Consider the following 24,723-nt stretch of genomic DNA (forward strand, 5'->3'; position numbering starts at 1 on the left):
TCTCTTTAAAAAAATGACTTACCAAAATTATTATTGCCAATGAAGAAGCTTATCAAGGGAGATTGAGCAGGAATACTGGCTGGTGTGGGCCATTTGTGGAGGTCCTGACCTGAAAGCCCTAGAGAAACAGAGAGGTCCTGAGTGTCTCCATGCACCTATTTACTCATTTCACAAATTTGAATGAATCCTGGAGGCCAAAGTGCGAGTCAGTTATGTAGGTTAGAAGAGTGTCCTGATGGAATGGAAGACTGCACCATCCAGGCTGTGCCGGTGGGGGCAGAGCAGAAGGGAGACCAGTTCTCCTTTCACCAGGATGTTTGACTTTAATATCCTATGGAGTGCTCAATATCCAGGACCTGCAAACCTTGGAAGTTCAGTACCCAGGACTTCTAATTGGCAGCTAAATAAACCCAAAACTTCAACTGGTTTCCCAAGTAATTATAATTTCCTTATAGGGTGACTGATTTTTAAAAAATAAATTAATACACACAGCATCTTTTAATGTACACATTTTCAAAAGAATTGAAAAGTTTTCAGATACAATCTATTATCTGTTGTATCCTGAGGGCCTCACAAGAACTCTGAAGTTGGAAGATGGCTCCATGTTCTTTCTTATTTTTTTTTTAATTTTTAAAACTGCTTCACACTGGTATATTTAGGGATGTGTCTTCCACCCCTAAATAAAGATTTTACTTATTTCTCACATGCTTTACTCACTAGTTCATCAAATTCTTAAGGATAACTCATTGTCATCTTGATCATCCAACCATCTTCATAACAACAGTTGTTGACAAGCCCTGAATTTTCTGCAAATAGCTTTATTAACTTTAGTTACCTCCCCACAGAGGACACTAGAGTTCACAGGCAGCTCTCATAATTTCTAAAACACAAAACACAACATGCTTTTTTTCAATTTTGTCACCATTTTTAGGCAGACTAAACTAAAAAAAGCATCTGCCAAAAGCTTTTTGCACAAAATTCCATAATTGCTGATTCCACTGCCCTTTCCTGTAGTTATGCATTACTCTGTATCTGTTCAAGCAGGGATAGCAGGGCATTGGTTGAGAGCATCCAGTTAGTGTAGGCTCTCAGTCACTGGTGCCAAGGGAGCAGCACACAAGGGTGCCTATTCTGCACAGAGCTACCTGCAGCTGTCCTACAGTACCTTGCCCTACCCTGTTCTGAGGGGATTAATGGTATCAAAGGTAGGTGCTGCTGGTGGTTTGTGCATAGGAATATTCACTGACCCAAAATGTGAGCTCTTCCTATGGTTATTGATTTCACAAGAAACAAATAAAAAAATCATTACATTTTTGAGTTCTACATGCAGTCTTTTAGGGTCATGATGACACTAAGAAAATGTTTGCGATGAACAAAAATTTGACATTCTGTGTATCAAAATACATTATTAACTTTCACAAATTACTTGTTTGCCAGTTGCCAAAAGATAAGTGACTGGAACAAGATAAAAAGATTACTCAAATATCTGTACAAAGAGTGAAATGGAATTTTTAGGTAGTGGCATGCACAGTTTTAAATGCTGCATAGAAGTTACCATCCAATCATCTATTCGAGGAGTATTAAACATCTCAAACCTTAATCAACAGCCCAATAGCACTACTCTTCACCTTCAAATCATTGTAGCTGAAAAATTTATCTCATTTGTTAGACTTAAATTTCTTCTCTTACCAAGGACAATAAATATATTTTCTATGTTCATATATCACCATAACTTGAGCATCTGTAAAAGAGTACTTTATTTGATTTAATTAAATTCCAGGGTTGGAAACGAAGCTCAAATGTTAGAGTACCTCCTGCATAGCAAGATCAAGGGTAAGGGTTCAATCCTCAGCACAACAACAGCAACAACAACAACATTGTAATCATCAACAACATAATAGATTTTAAAAAGAGAGGTAGAAAAAAAGGAAGTCTTCTTTTCAATTTATTATTTCTTAAACACCTTTTCCAACATGAAGAAGCATTTGTTTTCTTCTAGTACATTTCTGTATTAACATCCTATAGTGCCTTTCATCTATTGTAGATATTACTACAATACACTTTTTATATATGCATATTTTATTTCACATATGCAATTATAGGTTAATAATTTTGTTTTGGTTGCATTCTGATGGAAATAGAAGAGAGCAAGTATAAAATATTATTGCTACTGCAAAAGTATTGCTTTACTTTATAAAAGTTTCACTTAAAAATACTGAAGTTCTCAACTATACTTATCTATTCTTTAATTCTATTCATTTGTACTCATAAACTGAATACTTTTTTTATGCTCAAAAACTGCACAGCTACTTATTTTGTATTTGACATACTCTAGTATCTCACAGAACTCTTACACAAAAACTTTCTTTATGTGACCAGTTAATTAAAACTGAAGTGATAGGACTCAGTTTCAAGTAAAACAGTTCTTCCTCCTTTTCCATCAAGCATTTATGGAGGTAAGAAATTGTCAACTCCCCTTGTGGAAAATTAAGACAGTATTAAATACTAATCATTGAAAACACCTGATTCACATATATCCTGTGTATGTAAACACTGAATTAATTTAACCATACTAATTCATTTGGATTCTTTTTCCCTTGGGATTAAGTTACTTGGGGAAAAATAAGAAAGTATTTACTTTTAGTTTGGTCTTTTGCTCTTGTTATTCAGCCTACTTTACCTATAGTACTTTTAAGAACTGAATTTAATTTAAATGTCATCCATGTGATTAGAACTGCCATAAATATATTGTTTGTCTTACATTTCAGTTAAGGTAAGGCACCATGGATTATGATGGTTCTTTATTTTGTGTAAGAAGAAAAAAATTAAATGCTGCCAATTATAGTTGTAATGCAGCCTGAATTTTTAGTGGTATTCCAATGTCAGTGTTATTAAAATGATAGGGGAAAAAAGCATCCAAGACTCATTGAAATACATAGTTTTTAAAAGATATCTGCAAAAGTCACTATAATGCTACTAATTTAATAATTGAAATACTCTTAGTTGATAAAAGCAATAGTATTGATTCCAGTAGCTACCAATTATGGAGCTGTTCCTTGTTCTAGAAACTCTTCAAATGTTTTAAATAGATTCTCCATGAAGCATCAAATTAGGACCCTGGGAGATACTAATTTTAATCCTGTGTTTTTTAGGAAACTGAGGGAGAGTATGACTGTAGGATAACTAGTACATCACAGAGCCTAAAGTAGAACTCAAACCGAAGATGAGCTAAATCTTAAGGCCATGTTCTTTCTAGGCAAGTGGGCCACTCTGCTCTGGGGATGTGGTTCTATGGTATAGCCCTTCTTTACCCATAATGCTTCAGTCCTGGGTTCCATCCCCAGAACTATGAAAATAAAGAGACAAAAGTAAGTAAAATCAATGGAACCAGGCACAGTGGAACATACCCATGATTCCAGTGAGTAAGGATGCTGAGGCTAGAGCATTGGAAGCACAAGGTCAGGGTGGGCAACTTAGTGAAACCCTGCATCAGAATTTTTTAAAAACTAAATTAATAAGTGCTTAGGATATGACTCAGTAGTTGAGTACCCCAGGGTACAATCCCAAACAATATCAGAAACAAGAAACATGAAAGAAAGTGTCAATGGCATAGGCCGATCATTCATTAGTTTATTAAGTAATGACAGCTAGTAAATATTGTACCTTCTTCAGAAGAAAATAGAGGAATTATGAACTATTAAATGTTTATAATTGCATTAATAGCTGGATATTTCAAAAGGTGCCTTATGAATTCCTAACAAAGCCTCCTTACTTGCATAGAACCCTTCTATATTATGCCTGTGCCTGTGGCAATCCAGCAGTGCTGGCTTTTATAGTGAAGATGAAATACAACGTTGACCTGTGAGACAGTGATGACAACATACCGTTGATGAAGGCAGATGTAGCCAATGGTTTTGCAGAAAATTAATTTGATGCAATGCTTAGAAGAAAAATTGATTAATGCCAGTTGGTTATAACTAATGAGTAAAACATGTGAAATGTTTTTCTTGGATTTTCCAAATTTATAATCTATTTTTTGGTTAAAACCAACAGGCCTTTTAATATGAGGAAGAGGAATGTGCAATTATTCTTCTAGAACATGGTGCCAATCCAAATGTTCACAACAAGTGTGAAACTCCTCTCCACTATGCTATCTTTTATAGGAACACATCAGTAACAACAAAACTGCTTTCAATCAACGCAGATATTGAAGTCAAAACACGGTATAAACATCAATCATCATTATTTCCAAAATATTTGAAATGTTTCTTTGAAATTAACAGTGATTTATGTTAACAAATACTGATTATAAGCAGTAATTTTTCGATTAGAATAGTAACAAATGTTGGAAGGTCTCCTCATATTCCTCCTCCTTCTTTTGTAGCTCATGTGTATATTTAGGAGTTATCCCTCCATGAATTGGGTCCACATCTAGAGTTCAAGAGACTCATGTAGAAATCTGAATTTTAAGCTTCTGTGAGTAACCTGATGTGGTCCTCCTTGAGTCATAGTACCGTGTCGTGTGGTGTGCAGGGTTTGCCTCCCACATGCTGGGCACACATGTTCTTTAGTTTGCTATTGACAACTGCAGCATTCCCTCAGATCACCTACTTCTCCTGTATAAATGAGGTTATAGCTCCTATTTTATAATATATTTTGATAAAGTTTTCATGGTAATTTTTACTGATATACAAGAATATGGCCTACATAATATATTATCAATCTCTTTCAAATGGGATTAATTTTTTGAATTGAGAATTTGATATTTAAGTAATTTTCTTTCTATATCCTATAAAAATCATGTTCTCATTGGAATTTTTGAAAGGCAGATTAGGTCGCTCATTGCTAGAATTGAGTAAATTATTGCTAGAAGTAGTAACTCATGAATATTGTGAGCTGTACTATGTATTACTATTCAGCTTTGTTCCTTAAAAATGCAAATGATTTAGTATCTTTCATGATGCTAAAAATAATCTGTGTAGATCAGCATGAATCTTGTTGAATCACAAAATTTCTGAATTTTGGTTAAAATTATAAATAACATTAAGTAGCAATTAACGTGGAATGCAAGTAAAAAGAATTTTGGAAAGTAGATTAGCATTATGTTACAGGATTGTCATTACAAGTGAGAATACATTTTCAATATTATTTTTTATTAGTGGTTATAGTTATACATAGTAGTTGGGTTCATCCCAACAAAATCATACATGCATGGAATTTCAGTTGAATTTATGATTTCCTCTCTTCCATTCTGTCCTACTTCTCCTCCTCCAGTCTCCTCCTCCTATTCTCCTGAACTTCCTTTCACTTGTCTGTTTATTTATATTTGATTGTTTCTTTTTACTTATACATAAAGCTGCAATTCCCTGTGGTATATTTATATATGCATATAACATTAATATTAAAGAATTCCTTCTTCATTCCTTTCCCTTTCCCATTCCCGCTCTGCCTCTCAATCTCCTTTTCCTACACTGAATGATATTCCCTAAATCTTTTGATATTCTGTTCTTCCCTTCTTTTTCTTTACTTAATTCTAGCTTCCACATATGAAACATTTGACCTTTGAGTTTCTTAGTTTCACTTATTTCACTTAGATGATGTCATAATTGATTTTTATGGCTGAGTAAAACTTTATTGTATGTATGTGCACCACTATTTCTCAATCCTTTCATCTAATCACAGGCACCTGGGTTGATTTCATAATTTACCTATTGTGTATTGTGCTACTGTAAACACTCATGTGATTGAATTACTATACTAGGCGAATTTTATTGTACTTGTTTACTGATGCATAGATAGCTGGTTCTTGTTGTGGTTCCCTGCTTAGATTTTGGGAAATCTCCAAACTGTTTTCCAGAGTTGTTGTACTAGTATGTAGTACCACCAGCAGTGTACAAGTGTGCCTTTCCCATACATTCTTACCAGTATGTATCACTGTTTGTGTTCTTCATCATTACCATTATGGCTGGAGTAAGATAAAGTTTTAGTGTAGTTTTTATTCACATTAACCTAATTGCTAGACATGTAGAAGAGTTTTTCATATATATTTTGGATATTTGTGTTTTTTTTAAGAAATTTCTGTTTAGTTCTTTTGCCCAGTTATTGAATGGGTGTTTTTTGTTTGTTTCGTTTTGTTGTTGTTTCTTTGTTTGGTGGGGTTTTTTAATATTTATATTTTTGTTGTAGCTGGACACAATACCTTTATTTTATTTATTTTATGTGGTTCTATGGATCAACCCTAGGGCCTCACATGTGCTAGGTGAATGCTCTCCTGTTGAGCTACAACCCCAGCTTGGTGTTGTTGTTGTTGTTGTTGTTTTTTTTTTTGAGTTGGTTATTTCTGTTTGTTAACCCCTGTCAGTGGATTAACTGGCATTTTTTCTCCAATTGTGTAAGAATAATATATTTTTGTATTGAGCTTTCTGACATGTAAGATAAATATCTTTCATCTTACAATAAGAGAAGACACAGGGACCAATTATTAAAAAAAAATCAATGTAGTTTACTCAGAGTCTCTCAGTTTTAAGCAGGAATGCCTGATATTGGTATCTGGGATTCTGATTCCATAAATAGAAAAGAATTAAGAGGACTTGTATAACATGCAGGAAACTTTCATGTCATTGGAAAGCTCTCAGTGGACATCAGATTGCAACTTGTGTGTGACTTTTAGGTCGTAATTCCAACAAAAGGCTTTTGGGTTATGTGGAAACTCTGAAAGATAATTTTGGGTTTATTGAAACAGCCAATCATAATAAGGAAATCTTTTTCCATTACAGTGAGTTCTCTGGTGATGTCGATAGCCTGGAGCTGGGGGACATGGTGGAATACAGCTTGTCAAAAGGCAAAGGCAACAAAGTCAGTGCTGAAAAAGTAAACAAAACTCACTCAGTGAATGGCATTTCTGAAGAAGCTGATCCCACTATCTATTCTGGTAAAGTCATTCGCCCCCTCAGAAGTGTTGATCCAACACAGATTGAGTCTCAAGGAATGATTGAGATCATGGATGAGGGGGATATGAAAGGTGAGGTGTATCCATCTGGCATAGTTGGAATGGCCAATAAAGGGGATTGCCTGCAGAAAGGGGAGAGTGTCAAGTTCCTGGGCCAAAATGCACAGACTATGGCCTATAACATCACGCTCCTGTGCAGGGCCACAGTAGAGTGTGTGAAAGATCAGTTTGGCTTCATTAACTACATAGTAGGAGATAGCAAGAAGCTCTTTTTCCATGTGAAAGAAGTTCAAGATGGCATTGAGCTATAAGCAGGAGATGAAGTGGAGTTCTCAGTGATTCTTAATCAGCGTACTGGCAAGTGCAGTGCCTGTAATGTTTGGGGAGTCTGTGAGGGCCCCAAGGCTGTTGCAGCTCCTCGACCTGACCGGTTGGTCAGTCTCTTGAAGAACATCACCCTGGATGATGCTAGTACTCCTCGCCTAAAGGTTCTTCTTCAGCCAAGGGGACCAGATAACTCAACGGGATTTGGTGCAGAAAGAAAGATTTGTCAAGCTGGTGCCATTGACTAACCACATCCATAAAGCACATCATTAACCCACTATGATCAAGTTGGGGGGATTCTGGTGAAGGGTTCTGAATATCTCCCTCTTCATCCCTCCCAAAATCTGGAATACTTATTCTATTGAGCTATTACACCAGTTTTAACACCTTCCTTGTGTTATGTTTAAAAAAATAAATAAATTTAAGAAACCATTTTAAAACTATGCACAGTTGCAGCTTGGAAAACTTAAGGTGGCACCTTATAGTATCAATTATAGGAGCTTTATTTGGTGCATTTTACACAACTGGTAATTGCAAAATCCACTTCGCCTGTGTAAGTGAAAAATACAGACTGTTATCTTGTTGGCCCTATGAAATTCTGCACTTGATATTTAGTATATACTCTACCTTCATTACTTCTGGCAAGATGTTCTGCCTTAGCACTCAGTTTCAATCTTTTCCTTTTCTTTCCTGTTCATTATGCTTTAATTCTGAGGACCATATGAGGGTAGGATATATTACCTTTTAAAAACTACAAAAATTTGTATAGGCAAACCATTTTCTTAAGTTGATGGACAAATGTTAAAATGTTATTTTTCATATCATTTATAATCTTGTCACAATCCACTTAACAAAGTTTGGTTAGATTTCAGTGAAAATTGTCTTCCAGAGTATTTTTTTTTTCCTGAGATGGGGAGAAAATAACTTTACTACAATTAGTATATATGGTGCAGAATTTCATACAATTAAAGTGTGCCAGCAGTGTGGTAATTTGAACATATTTAAACAAACAAAAAAGGATGAATGCACAAACTTGCTGCTACTTAGATCACTGCAGCTTCTAGGACCCAGTTTCTTTTGCTGATTTAAAACAAAATGAGAAAAAATTAATAAATAAAAAAGTTGTGCCTGAAATGAATCTTGTTTTTTTTTTTTTTTTAATAAGTAGCCGCCTGGTTCCTGTGTCCTGTAGAATACAGGCATTTGACCCTTGGTGTAGCTTCTGTTCAACTTTATATCACGGGAATGCATTGGTCTGATTTCTTGGCCCTCATCTTAAATTGGCCATATTCAGGGTCCCTGGTCAGTGGACTGAAGGCTTTGTCTAAGATGACAAGGGTCAGCTCAGAGGATATGGGGGAGGGCGCTTTTATCTTCCCCATTGTCATTTGAGGTTTTGATCTCTGGGTAAAGAGGCCATTTATCTTTGTAAACAGAAAATATTTTGCTTTCTGCCGTTTTCTGTTAATGGTGAAAGAATGGAAGTGAATAAAGTTTTACTGATTTTGAGACACTAAAAAAAAAAAAAAACTCATTTTCTCCAACTTCTCCCATAGACTCAATTGGAATAATGCATAAAGAAGCTCATACTTTATTTACCCTTATCGTGCAGAGGGAGCATTTATTTTAATTTGCTAGAAGCATAGTAGATTCTTAATTATTTAAAAGCTGAGTCTATGTTATTTAATCAACAGCTTTAAAAGATGAAAATTTACTTTATTTCATATCTTCCTCTGGCCAATCCTCACTATCACCATAAATATGCTTCTCTCCCCAACCCTCCCTGTCACGCACACATCCGTACAATCACATGAAAACAAATAAATGTTCCTGTTCATCTGTTGAGTAGAAAGTCATTTATTTTTCTCTCATGTGAGGAAACCAGTTTCTATGACCAGTTTTGAACTATTTCTATGAAGTTCCGATATCTTCCTACTACAGTAGGGGAAACTGAGGCCTCAAAAGGGTAATTGAGTGATCCCCACTCAGTTAGCTCTAAGAGCCCTAGGACTCCTAGATTTAAGTATAGGACTTTCTTAGACTGTTCTTCCTCAGAGATACCAAAAGAGAAGAGAAAGTGACTAGAGGCTGAACCCTTTGCTTACCTATTTAATTAAATACAATAGAACAACTTATAGAACAGAACTTAAAATCCTTTTTATTTATAATTTTGTTTCATCATTCAGGGCTTTTAGCTGCCTTGCAGATTTTTGTGGGGGAAGGAGTTCAATGATCATCACTTAGAAGGGCTTCCTTTTTTTATTCTGTGAGGAAAAAAATCAAGAAAAAAAAACAGCAAGAACAAAGATATTTGGTAGTTACAGTTCATAGATTGAAGACAGCATCCTTTCCTGTCTCAAAATTGTCATATCACTTCAAGGTGCTCATATGTAATCCACAGACAAATCAAATGCCATCTTTTTTCTTTCCCAACTATAATATGAAGATTTTGGGCATGTGATAGGGCTGAAAAATTGGTTTCTTTGAATATGCTAATTCAATCAATCAGTAACAGTTGCATAGAATATTATATTAAGAAGAATTCAAAAGGCACAGAAGTAAAGAATGCTGTCCCCAATTAGGGATATCTTCCCTGGGTGCAGGAAGGGGAATGGCCACACATCTGCTACAAATTTGAAAACCCTGAAATAGATTATGTATGAGGTTCTTTCCAGTGCTAGCCTTTTATGATTCCTACAAAACCAGAGCAAAACTATCCAGCATTAAATTACTCCATTCAAGGCTAGATGTGTATGTTGTCATTAATCCCTCATAGTCTTATGTAAATAGTTCAGAGGGTAAATGGGAGCTTCATGGTGCTGGGAGGGAGCTGGGCCTGCCCTGAATAGCCAGCCCAGAGGCTGGCAGCACAAGGCTTTTCTAACCCTCTGATGGTGGAGAGCCTGCCCGCTGAGATCTTTCCTCTCCACTTCCTCATTATTCTCATTAGTCTTCCTTACTCAGACAGTGACACATTCTCCATTATAGCAGTGGTCTTTTACTTCTCAGATCATGAAACATCTAGAGTCTGAACAAAACCACATGCTCTCTTCCATGAGAAATCTACTCACAAACACATCTATATAATTTGGGCTCTCACCTGTTTTCATAAATATTTGTTGATCTCTTAATCTCCATCAGATGCTCATCTCCATCAGACGTAGGTGATTTGGAGATGTTACAACGCCTTGGGATTTTATCTGTGTTTTATTTGGTGCCGAAAGCAATTGTTTCTGTTGTGAACATTATTACCAAACACAGTAACAACAAATTTTTACTGGTATGTCAATATAGTGGTAAGGCCCAGTGCTAAGAACTTTGCCTGAGTTAATTCCCTTAATTCTGATAGCAAACTGTATGAGGAATTTTATAAGAGACAATAATACATTTTAAGCACTTTTTTATAACAGTGCCCAAGATAGAGTGGATCCTCAATAAATGTTAGTTGTTATTACTGCTTTTATTATTGTCATTATTTTTTTGGCAGTGGCCCAGAAGTCCTAGGCACTTTCAACAAGGTTAAAACTGTGCAATGTCTTATGTACTTCATTGATGCTTATTTAGAGTGACATGTGATCAAATAAAAAAAGAATATAGAGGATAGGGGTCCACTGGGGCCTCTAGCCATCTGTTCCAAATGCTATCTCTCTGGTTCAGATGCCCAAAACTGTCTTTCATCAGAAGATGATTGGATTCTGTGCTTATATAATAATTCATTGATAATTTGTGAGATGCATTGTTTTGCACCACTAATTCTCACTCTCTCAATCTGACCATGTGTGGAAGCATTTGGTAGGTATTTATCTATCTAGAGCCTGTTGGTGAAAGACAACAGACTATTTTGGCCTCTGCAAGATCAAAGCCTGGCCCATGGATTTCACCAGAATCCTCCAGAAGTCTGCAGGTATGTTATGCATGGCAATACAAAGAAGTTGCTCAACAGTTCACATATTTTCCATTGTTTTTTAAACACCTGTATATAATTCTGCTAGCAAAACAGGCTCAAAACTTTATGACAAAGCCTTAAATCTTAGAGTATAAACTACTTTAATAATAATTTGTGTAAAGAGCTTCAGGGCATTTTTCAGAGGATGATTATTAAAATCATCTTAATATGGAATATTATTTTGGTAGAAAATAGGAACACTAAATGTATGGTTTACACAGGCTTAATATAAGAAGGAAAACATTCAGAGGCCTAAAGTTTTGATTAGAAATAGAATACAAAAATATGTAACAATAATTCACTAGTATATGGAATTGGATACTATAAAGCAATTTAGTAATTTTTAATTTGGACTGGTCTTTAATGAATACAATTTCTAAAGTTAGGGTCTCAGTAGATATGCCATTCATCAAATAGATTTTTATGTGCCACCATACAAGGTACCCAGGAAAGCTGTATAGATGTGTAACCTAAACAAAGATTTAGGACAGCAAGGTGGAGAATGACAAGCCTCTATGGGAGCTCAGAAGGAGTCTAATTTAGAATTGTTTGGAAAATGCAAATCAGTGTTCTGTAAAATAAGGATTTGGCATAATCACACGTTCAAGAGATATAGGAGTTTCAGTATTGCTGTCCATGTTGTCTTTCATCTTTTAATAACTTTTCTTCTGAATATAAAGCCTTAACTTCTGGGTGTTGATAGCATGGAAAAGATAATGAGCACAAAGAAAACAAACTCATTCATACTCTCAAACTCCTTCTGCCGCACACCCACTATCTGTTTTCTTTCTGCTCTATTCATGCATCTTTATGTGTATCTTTTTCTTTAGGAAAAAGAAATGATATGGTAAGAACACATTGCTTGTTGCCAATGTTTACTGTAGTCATTAAATATGCTTAACAGCAACAATCCTTTCAAAAAGCTTAGTTGTATCCACGAGGCTTCAAGAGTCAGAAGTTCTGGGTGCTAGATCTTTTCCACAATCTATCAGCTGTGCAACTTTGAACAAATATCTTAGATGTTCTGACATCCAGTGACTTGTTTGCAAAATGAAGAGAAAAATAGCTAGCATTTATTGAAGAAGCATGACTCAAAGCATTTTCTGTAAGTCATCTTACAAAATCTTCCCAGGATTTCATTTCAGGTAGACAGTATATTTTTATGTTTAAAGAATATAAGTACACACAATATTGGGTTTTGTTGTGATTTGTCCAAGATTTCACACTTGGCACAGGTAGTCTGATCCCTGTACCCCCACAATAACATGTAAACGGTGCTTTCTCAAGTTTCTTAAGGCAGGAGATTGAACCCATCATTTGTTAACTCATTTTCTATTCTAGGATCTATGATAAATTACCTATGAAATGAAAATTTCCCTTATATGAATTTCTTTTTTTAAAGTATTTTTTTAGTTGTAGTTGGACACAATATCTTTATTTTATTTATTGTTACATGATGCTGAGGATCGAACCCAGCACCTCGCACGTGCTAGGCGAGGGTTCTACCACTGAGCCACAACTCCAGCCCCTTATATGAATTTCTTAACTGAAAAATTTTCAAATCCAAGTTACCTCAGAGAAAATTTTTCTTTCTCAGCATGATTTTATTTTGGGAATTATAAATTCCTTATTCCTGCATGTGCCACTCTGTGGTTCTTTGCCTAGGAACAGCTGGCTTCATGTCAAATCTTACTTTTTCTGAGCACTTTCACATGGATTGTCATGTTAGACCATGAGAAAATTTTTACAGATACTGAATTGGCAAGGACCATTCATAAAATTCACCATCTGGGAGATAGTGGCCTAATATTTGTTTACAGCTAGTAAATTATTCTGTCAGTACTTCCTAGACTCCATATAATGTTTTCTCATTCAGGCAGATTTTCCAAGCTCAAAAATATAATGCTAGGCAGTGCTATGTACTATTTTAGATTAGGTGGTTTTAAAAGACCTCTTTGAATAACTAGGAAGGATATTTGAAAAGAACCTTAAATCTTGAGTAGAAGCCCAAAATGTAAATGTCAGAGCAAAAGAGTGTTCCTGGTAAATGAATAGTGAGTGCAGAGTTCTCCAAGCTGAGGAAAATTTATGTGGGAAAAAGAAAAGAAAGGAAAAAAGGCAATGAGACCATAGCAGAACAAGTCAGAAAAACAGTGAAAGACTTTGAGTAGAGGAGAACTGAGGGTTAGGTAATAGAATAATTGAATGGCCACAATAATAAATTTGGAAATTATCCCAGTTTCTAGGGGAAGGCAATGGGGAATCTAAATAGAGAAAGGGAAGATCTGATTTACAGAAAAAGACTACTATAAAAGGAGATCAGACTGCAGGGCAACAAAGTAGAAGCAGAAAGGCACTTTGGTAGTTACTAGGCCACATCAATTACAGAGAATGGAGGCTGCAAGGGGGTAGTGTTGAAGACAGCAGTAACTTGTCTTCATCCTGTACAAACATTTCCTTTTTGTCTCAGAAAAACACTTTCCCATCTGCTCTCACAACTGACCTAATTCTCCAACTCTGGATTCCATCTCTTCCTCCTCATTTGCATTTAATGTTAGTATTTTCTCCTTCTGAATCCAAACCACCTTCCTCTCATCAGGAGGATCAGGATCAGGATAGGCAGGCATAGAATATACCTGCTCTGGGGCTGGGGATGTGGCTCAAGCGTTAGTGTGCTCGCCTGGCATGCGTGTGGCCCAGGTTCGATCCTCAGCACCACATAAAAACGGGGATGTTGTGCCTGCCGATAACTAAAAAAATAAATATTAAAAAATTCTCTCTCTCTCTCTCTACCTCTCTTTCTCTTACAAAAAAAAGAATATACCTGCTCTTTCTGATAATACCAGGTGCTGAGGTCCATTACCAAGTAGGTACGCTGCATCAAAATCTCCTTGCCAGCGTATCCCATGCTGCTTAGGACATTCGATGGGACATTGCATGTATGCTTTAGTAAGATGACCCTGCTCAAGGTGATCGAGGGTGGATCCAGGTTTGAGGAAGTATCCTGCAGGTTTGAGGAAGTATCCCAGTCCTTGGGTTTAGGGTGTTCCCGGTTTAAGGGGTTTCCCGGTTTAAGAATATGGGTTTTAGGGAAGTTGAGGTTGAAGATTATGGCTGCTGGGATTAGGGTGTTCCTGCTGCTTGTTCCCATTGAGTTCTCGTGAGATTAGAACGGGATTTGGAAAAAGCCTCGTGGAGTAGGATTTGGGGACGGACATATTGGGAATTGCCCCTGAACGCGTGTGGAGGCTGGTGTGAGATCCGGAATAAAGAATTGCTGTTTGAACCTACAAAGCTGTGGTGCCTCCTGATTCTGGTGCCCCCCAAGACATCGGCAACCAGGTAATGTGTGGACCCCAGCTGACCCTCTGAATCTATGCTCCAATTCTGACCCACTACTCGAAGCTCTGGCTTCCCTGCTTGAAGGGTTAACATACAGACAGAACCCAAAAGGGGCAGATGTGCACACAACCACAGGCATTTTTCACATGTTTGGCTATAACCAGAAAACAACTATAATTGCAGAAAAGTTTAGACATCTTCCCTTTATCAACTATCTCAAACATCATCACTGTATCTCTATTTATTTTGCGTTTTTTTTTTTTCACAAGAGCTTATCTACCTGAGTTGTATTTAAATACAAAACTGTGCTCTTGAGGATTTCCAGTGACCTTAGAATTTTGCATTACCTTGGGTTCAGTCTGGGCATGAAACTTTCTATTTTGACTCTAGCTAGCATTTAGTTTGGTGTCCTATATATTTCACTATCTACCCTTTTGCTTTTGTATGAAGAACAGAAGATATTTTGTATGTCAACAGCTTACTGTTTATGGAAAGGAACCTGACAGCTATGATTAATGAAGTAAAGTCTCCATGTTCCAGGGCTGGCAGTAATGACTTGCATTTTCCAGTTGTGAAAAGTTTCCTCCTGTAGGCAGTTAAAGAAATGTGTTTCCTGAATGTCTTCTCTGGCTTTGATCTTTGCCCAACTCTCATCCCAAGACCAAGCAACAGAAATACTCCACTCAGTTTTCAAAATGTACTATTTGCTGGCAGCTATACTGGGTCAACCATGGATTCTTTCCATCAAATTCTACTACAGATTAAATTATAAAGTGCATAAAACCTAGTGGGTTTGCTTTGCTCTGAATTTTACTTTTACTTACCTATCAAATGTCAGTCCTGCTCCAGTTTCCTCATCTCCTTGCCTCCAACAAGATCTTTCTCTCTTGTTCTCTCTTCTCTTTGCAGTATGGTTTCACTTTTAGAAGTGTGGGAAATACAGGCAGAACCCAATTCACACTGCTCTTCTACAATTTATTAGGTGGGATATGCAATCAAACTGTGTAACCTCTCAGTCTCAGTTCCACTCCCACAGCAGTAAATATGACACATAATGTGCAAGGTTCTTATGAGGATTGGATAAGCCCACGTGGGGCAAGGGCTGACAATAATATGTAGCAGAAATATCACTATTTTCATACTATGTAGCAGTATGTAGCTCATCAAGAGAATTCTCTTTTAAGAAGAGATATTTTGTGTGTTCTTAAGTTGAAATGAGAAATATCATATTTTGAATTTAGATATTCCATGTATTTCCTATGAATCAGTCAGTCTTCACCTCCCCATTCTCAGCTGGTTCCTCAGAAGCCAAAGATGTGTTCATTCCCATTCACACAGAGTAGTTCCTACATACATGTTTACTCCCCAAACATGTTCTCCCTATTTGGAGCAAGACAGGGAATGCTACATCAGGCAATAACAGTAAGAAAATTTGCTCTTTCTCCATTTCCAAATGTTAACCATTGTTTCACAGGGTGAGACACATAGAAGAAACTAGGAATTTCTGCATATAGACTGCAACAATAGAAAACTCCCCAAACCTAGCAAAAACCTATGAGTTAAAGAGAATAAGGATATTAATATCTAATATTTATTGAGCAAAAGCCACTTATTAGATCCAAATACAAAAATGTCCAGTTTTATTTTCTCCCATAAAATGAAAGGCCAGACCTCAATTGTGGTGACCGTCTTTAAGTGATCTCATTATGGAGAGCATTAGGGTGACATGAAACTCTTTATGTCACTTCTGTTATGAGATTTGTTGCCCCTAGCTGCCTGGTAGAAATCTGTAGTTCACAGCAAGAGATTTCCAGAGATGATTGGGCTGATCCAAGTCCTGTTTCAGGACTGATATAAATGGTGGTATTCACTAAGAGTACCTTGAGACATCTGCCTGTATTCATGCAGATTTCTTAAAAGAAAAGTCACCTTGGCAATTCTTGAATGTACCTCCTCCTCTACCTGGGCTGCAAAGGAAGAGGGCTTGGCTAATTTGAATGAGGACTTAGGATAAGGCATATTGTCTTTTTAACATGCCCAGAAAAGATTTGAATCTGTACCCTCTTTAAGACAAAAACAGACAATCTGACCCAATGAATGGTAGTATGTGCATATAACTAGCTATAAATATAAGAAACTAATAAAGTATATTTCATTTCTAAACTAATGGCATCTTAGTCACTTAAAAACTTCAAAAACAGAACAATTTTTAACTATTTGGCTCAAGTAAAAATTTATTCAGGCATAAAAATTGGCAAAGGTTATACTAATGTTAAATACTTATCCCATAATCACATTTTCCATAAACCCCCCAATTTCCAAGAGTTTAACCAAAAAAAAAAAAGAATTGTGGAGAAAAATCTGAACATACAGTCCATAAAAACAGCATAATATTAACAGGATGTCAGGGTTTACAGATTTTCCCATTTCCTCTGTAAAAATCTTACCATTACCAAAACATGGAACTACCACTTTTGCCTTTAAATAACTGTTTAAAAACCTACTTTTCCAAAGAATTATTCATTCATCAGACACTGAACATCTACTATGTACAGTTGCTCAACTATGTACAGGTGGACTTTGTTCCTTCTGATCCTTCCTATAACACACCTGCATGATCATGTGTCATGCAGAAGATAAAACAAGAACAATAAAATATACTATTTAATATGTGTCAGGTATACTTTCTAAGCATGTTACATATATTAAACACAGGTAGGCCATAGCAATCCTTTTCAAGTGTTGCTTATAAGCTGCTCAACCTGTCTAGAATATCAACTCTTCCTTATTGCTCTTCCTGATCTACTTCCCTGCCACAATTGCATCTCTCACTACTAGCCTCTCCTAATCTGGTCCATTTTGCCCTATGATGGAACCATAATTCCGGAAGGACCCAAACATCTTTCAAGTAGGAGTTCAGGAGTACATAAAAAACAATTTCTGTCAGTAATTCCAGGAGCTAAATAAAACAAACTTTGAATTAAACTGAGAAAGAAATAAGAAAAAAATTAGCAAGTGACTCAAGTTTCCAGGATTGAGCAAACCAACTTGAGAGGGAAACTGAAAATTTTAACATTATGTTAACCTCTGACAGGCTGAAATAGCAATAAGACCATATTTGTAATTACATACCTAGCTACAGTTTTGGCCCTGCTAGCTACCTAACCTGAGAACATCAGAGTTAGAAATTACCTCAACAAATGGAGAAGCTGAGGCCTAAAGTGATAGAAAAACTTATGCCAGTTCTTACAAATCCCTACTACAAAGAATAGGTCAAATGATATTGACCAAATTATGCTGTTTTATTGATTGCATGTACAAATACAGTATACATAACAACAAATCCCACAATTATATACTACTATAATATACCAATAACAAATATGGAGAAAAAAGGATTAGGCCAGGTGCAGTGGTACATACTTGTAATCTAAGCATCTTGGGGGGCTGAGCCAGGAGTATTGCAAGTTTGAGTCCAGTCTGAGTCAAGTTGCCAGACCCTGTCTCAAAATAAAATGTTAAAAGGGGGTCTGCTGGGATGTAGCTCAGTGGTAGAGTGTACCTGGGTTTGATCGCTAATATCACAGGAGAGGGATGGGGGGCAGGGAAAATGTGTCACAGAATCAACAAACCCAGACAGAGGACCAGGTGGACCTTGTTCCTTCTGATCCTTCCTATAACACAACTGCCCTGTCATGTGATTACACAAGAACAATAATAGTATGGACATAATAAATCTTCCCATTCACAAACACATGGACATGAATTCCCTAATTTATGAAGCACTCCTTTTCTTCTCAGAGACTGCTTTCATGTGTTGGAAAGTTCAAATTATAAGAAATTGTTTACATTTTTATTACAAATTTATAACTGACAAAAATACGAAAAGTTTTCATATTTATGGGGTATTGTGAAATGTTTTAATACATACATGTGTTATATAATATTTAAATACATTGAAATGTTTTGATACATATATGTTATATAATATTTAAATAAATTTAATATAATTATCTCCTCCAACATTTGTCATTTCTTTATGGTGAAAAAAAATCAAAATCCTCTCTTATACCTTTTTGAAACTCATAGTACATTTTTGTTCTCTTCAGTTGCCCTACTCTGCATTAGCATACCAGAAGTATTTACTCCTGTATAACTCTAACTTGGTACCCATTGATCAACTTTTCCCCAAGCTCCTTCCCCATAATTCTCCCCAGAGTCCAGTAACCACCACTCCTCTATCAACTTGTATATTCAAGGCAAGCACTCTACCAACTGAGCTATACCCCCAGACCCCAAAACAACCAATCCAATGTCCAAAAACATTTCTCCTGTTTTCTTTAGAAGTTTCATTCTTACATTTAAGTCTTTAATTCATTTTAAGTTGACTTTTGTACCTTTTGACCGATGGGGGTCTAGTTTCATCCTTCTGCATGTGGATATCCAATATTCACAGCACCATTTGTTAAAAAGTCCATCCTATCTCCAGGAGGTAAGATGTTTTCTGCACCATTTTCTAAAATGACTTGACTATTGATACGTAGGTTTATGTCTAGGCTTTCTGTCCTAAGTGCTCTAAGTGTCTGTTTTTATGCCAATAACGTGTTGCCGACATTACTAAGCTTTTTAGTACATTTTTAATTGAGTAATACACTGCCTCCTGCACTGTTCTTTTTGCTCAAGATGGCTTTCAAGTTTCAGGTTTTGCTGTGGTTCCACACAAATTTTAGGAATTTTTTCCAAGTTCTGTAAAGAATGTCATTGATGCTTTATTATAGGGATTGTACTCAATCTGTGGATTTTTTGGGGGTAGTATGGACATAATAAATCTTCCCATTCACAAACATGGGGTATCTTTCCATTTACTTGTGTCCTCTTCAATCTCTTTAATTTTGTTGAGGTTGTTGGTGTTTTTATAGTTTGAGATGAAATCACTCTTCACTTATCTTTCATCATTCATGGACTCACAGCCCCTACCCCTGCCTTTTCCAGACTAAGTTAATCAAGTATCCAGTAGCTCCTTTGGCCAGGCTCAATATCCCTAGTTCCTCCAACTTTTCCTCATATAACATAAACAATAACCCAGATCTGTAAGCTTTTTGCCAGGAAGAAAGGATTTGTTGTAGTTAAAAGCACAGCCTTTGCCAATAGATAAACCCCTAGGTGGAATTTCAGTTCTGCACTCGCATCCATGCCCAAGGAATGTTTATTTGATCTGACCATATTTTGGGTTCCTTTTACATAAATTGATAAAGATGATACCGACCTCCTGAGGTTCTTGGGGTAAATAAATGTACTAATACAGGTAAAATGCTAAGTGCCATGTTTACCCCTTTGTAGGCATTCAACATATATATATATATGTGAATGGAGGAATGAATGAAACCCTAGTTGGGTACTTTGTCTAAACTCAGCACTGAGATATTTTGTAGAATAAGAAGCAAACCTGGAGAAGACCCTGCTGGGAAGATGGGCATAGGAGGAAGGCACGTAAAAGATGCAAATGAGATCTTAGGGCTATCATGGTTGATGAATTTTATACAAAGTTCACCTCAGCTCTTTCTGTTCCAAGTGTACCAACCACCCAGAAAGCAGTGTGCTTCATATATGGCATTCTGTTCAGTACAGGAGTGGAAGAAAAAGTCTTGAATGCATGTCCTTTCCTACTACTCTGGACATTCTCATAAAGATCCAACCAAATGCAAATTTGAAAGCTCAAATACTAAGTTATTTTGGGAATGGGAGAAAAGGTACTTTATATTCTTTCTCCTTCCTCTACAAAAATAGCTGAACAAACTTTCCTAACTCATTCCCCAAACCTTCATGTTTGGGCTGAGCTCAGTCCTGCAAGGTTTTACCCTCAAGAGAAAGGCCTGAGAAAGTCATTAAAGGCAAGTGAGAACCCTGGAAAGACCCAAGGAAAATGGAAATTCAATCGGATTTTTCTCCCAGGTGATCCATCCTTCAATAACAGGAAGATGAAACCAAGTAAACTGCCTCAAGGATAACATCTCCTAAATCATTATGAAATTAAATATAGCTTGAAGTGGGTATTTGGATATAGTCTGCCTTGCCTAGAATTCAGGCTCCTCTCTTTATTATCTAGATTGTGGAAAAGCGACTGAAATTACTTAGGCCTCAGTTTTCTCCACTATAAAAAAAACAGATAATGGTCCTTATAAGATTTTGAAGAGAACTAAAGCAAAGAATTCAGTTTGTTCTGTTTCTAGTATGTACCTTAGAACTATCTCATTAGGTGTAAAACAAGAAGCCTTTGTCCTATTAACATATTGTAATCAAATCATTGATACTGAGTCTATACCCTTTCCCCACTCCTTAATCTTATTCCTATGTCCCTTCTGGTTCTTGGTGGGAAGAAAAAATACTATACCAATATATTATCCACCACTTCTCAGAAAAAGCTTATCAAAGAGGAAGGAGCACATGCATTAGGGTTGGAGTATAATATAAAAGGAAAGGCACAGCAACCAGGATGTTGCTAAGCATTATGCAATTCCTACAGTGTTCTCCTATAATGAGAAATTATCTAGCCAAAAATATCAATAGTGCCAAAGCTGAGATTCACTGGTCAGAATACACAGGACATAAGGGAGTGGTGGAACAAGAGGGAGATGATAATAAGAGGATCTTGAATATCAAGCTAAGATTTCTTCTGAAAGATAATGCATTATAGGATTACAGGATTGCATTATAAGGTTTGAGATATGAAGAAAATAGAATTTGGGGACAATTTGTATTACAAAGCTTTGTCTAATATATTGGAACATAGAGAGTTCTAGGCATCCTCATGCAAGTGTACATCTTTTATATCATCTTGTGGATATAATGCCCCAACATCTGCTTGAGAAGTGAAAGAATCTATCAACAGGTTAATTTTATCTCATTGGCATGAAAAAAGAAAAATCTTGATTTCTGATCCTTCCATTGATTGGGGCTTCCTCTAAATTTTTGCAAGACAATTAAAGGGGATAGAGAGAGTCAATTTAGTCTAACTAATAGTTATGCATGATGTAGACAAAACATCTGGTTGACTGGCACTTTCATTTTCTACTTGGTTGTTTTGAAGTGGAGGGAATATAATCATTGTTGATGCTTACCAGTCATCATTGTAAACCCAGCTGATCACAGGGTAGGTTCAACTCATCCTAAAATAAAGAATCAGAGGTACCCATCTTCAACCTGAAAGACCATTGCTTACCAAAAAAAAAAAAAGAGCTCTAGAGTTCAATTGAAGATCACAAGTATAAGTCATTTCATTGTGATTGTTCATATTCAAACACACTTTTGAAGTTGCCTAATGTGTCTGGGAATTTGTGTAATCCATAAGAACATTGGGCAAGGCTATGTTTTCTATACCAGGGCTATTGAGGTCTGGAGGAAGTCTCTCTTTTCTCCTCACACTCAAATTGCTATCTGCTTACAAAACCAGAAACAACCAAGAGAATGAATCCACCCAGAATGGTAGCATTGTGTATTTGTTTTAAATTCGTCTGCCAAAGAACACACCTTATTCTAATTTATCTGAAGGAATGACACAGGCCAGCAACAACCTCCGTACTTTTTTCTAACTTACAAATACTGCACACCTTTCTAAACCCAGCTCATCTGCCTTCTCTTGAACTATTCTTCATGGTAATATCATACATGGAATCATTAGCAAAGACTCCTTGGATCACTGTGTCAAGCAGAATTTGGGAGTCTTATCAGGGCTCAGTGAGAAAGAATTCTATGATCAACTAGCACTGCCTTCCATGGTCATTAGATGATGATGAGGAGGAGACACTATGTGAACCAAGTATTTGCTTTCTTCATCCTTTCCTGACTTTTATTGACAGTGTCATTAAGTTTTATCACCAGTGCTAGACACTGCTCTGGAAATAGGAAATAATAGATATTACCCTGGCTCTCCTTGAGCTTAAAGAGTAGGAAAGGGATCATTAAGAAAATAATCATATATATGAATAATAACCTCTAATGTATTCAGGACAGCCTCAATTGTTTGTTGCTTCATCCATGAAAAGCTGGTGTGTACTTCTTTGAATCCAGATAGCCTGTGGCGTGCTTTGACCAATACAACATTCTATTTGACCAATAGAATGTCGTAGGGGTGACACTGTGTTAGCTATGAACCTGAGCTTTAAAAAGCCTGAAAGGCCACTTTTGCTCTGTCCATGCTTGTCAGCAAAGTGTGAAGATTGTTGAAATGTTGGACTAGACTGCTGAGTGAAGAGCCCACACACTGAGATCCAAGAAAGGCAGAGGTCTTGTTGGACCTGACAAAGCCATCCAGGCTCCCAAACTGCTGCTTTATGAATGACCTCAGTCTTCACAATGTGGAGCAGAAAACTCACCCAGGTGATTCACATCAAATCAAAGAACTGTCAGAAACATAAATTGTCATTTTCTAATCCACAGAATGTGAGGTTCATTTGGATGCAACAGACCTCCACCACATTTCCCTTTCTACTACATTAATACATTAAAATACATTCTATTTTTTTGAAATTTTTTTAGTTGTTGATAGATCTTTATTTTATTCATTTATTTATATGTGGTGCTGAGAATCGAACACAGTGCCTCACACCTGTGAGGCAAGCGCTGTACCTCTGAGACCCACTACCCTGTTTTATTTTCTTTATGGCTTTTATCATTACCTAAAATCACTGTTTTTACTTATCTGTTGTTCATGTTTCTAAGTGGGAAAAATCTTTGTGAGAGATGAGACCTTACTTATACTGTTTCCTGCTATAACCTTGGTGCCTAGAACAATGCCTGATACAAAGCAGATGTTAATACAATGCACATAAATATTTGCAGAGTAAGAGAATAGATGATTAGTTGCAATTATAATGGATGTGGCAAGGGAAAATAGATGTTACTGTAATAGTTTCTAATAAGAGGATTATTATAAACTCCCTTGGTGAGGGAGGGGAGGGAAAGGAAGGCTTGTTTTAATGAAATATGCATCTGCTGTGTATAGGATGAATGTTAGGAAACTCTAGTTACTGTCCAGTTGACTACTTGTCTTTTAAGTAACAATATCATTTTAAACTTTCTGTGATGACAGAGTATGTTTCTGTTTTTGTTTCAAAATGGTTTTAGAACCATCTGCCAAGGATCCATCTACTAATTACCTACTTAACTAATTAAGTAGATAAGGAGACTCCTGGGTTATAAGAACATATTACAAAACTTCTCAAGAAGAGAAGACACCAAAGTCTTCTGTCTGCCACTGCTAAGGACACATAGAAGGGGAAAACTCTTCCTTCTAAATCTGAAAAAAAAGCACCTCTTCTTTTTAAACTAATTTATTTAATTAGGTATATATAACAGAAGAATTCAATTTGATTTATTGTACACAATTGCAGCACAATTTTACATTTCTATGCTTGTACACAATGTAGCGTCACACCATATGTGCAGTCATACATATACCAAAGGAATGATATCCATTTCATTGCACCATCTTTCCTGCCCCTGTGCACCCTCTCTACCCTCCCTCCCCTTTACCCAATCAAAGTTGCTCCATTTTCCCCATGCCTACCTCCTTCCCACTGTGGATCAGCATTCACTTGAACATTCAGCCTTTGGTTTTTTGAGATTGGTTTACTTCACTTAGCATGATATTCTCTAACTCCATCCATTTACCTGCAAATGCCATAATTTTATTCTCTTTTAATTCTGAGTAATAGTCCATTGTGTAAATACGCCACAGTTTCTTTATCCATTCACCTATTGAAGGATAAAGAAGGGTATCCAGGTTACTTCCACAGTTAGCTATTGTGAATTGAGTGGCTATAAATATTGTGGTTGTGTTACTATAGTATGCTGATTTTAAGACCTTTGGTTATAGATGAGGAGCAGGACAACTGGGTCAAATTTTGGTTCCATTCCAAGTTTTCTAAAGAATCTCCATACTGCTTTCCATATTGGTTGTACCAATTTGCAGTCCCACCAGCAATGTATGTGTGTGCCTTTTTTCCCACATCCTCACCAACATTTATTGGTGTATTCTTGATTATTGCCATTTCTGACTGGTGTGTCAAAATGGTCATACTACTCAAAGGGCTATACAGATTCAATGTGATCCCAATTAAAATCCCAACATCATTCCTTATAGAAATAGAAAAAGCTATCATGA

General features: G+C 36.5%; 1 pseudogene; it reads left to right on the forward strand.

Annotated features, from left to right (window-relative positions):
• Positions 1-7,659, forward strand: part of LOC144251556 (cold shock domain-containing protein E1 pseudogene) — a 42,099-nt pseudogene extending 34,440 nt beyond the window's left edge.
• Positions 7,660-24,723: the final 17,064 nt, after the last annotated feature.

The sequence above is a fragment of the Urocitellus parryii genome, unplaced genomic scaffold, assembly GCF_045843805.1.
Source record: "Urocitellus parryii isolate mUroPar1 unplaced genomic scaffold, mUroPar1.hap1 Scaffold_107, whole genome shotgun sequence".
Classification (NCBI taxonomy): domain Eukaryota; kingdom Metazoa; phylum Chordata; class Mammalia; order Rodentia; family Sciuridae; genus Urocitellus; species Urocitellus parryii.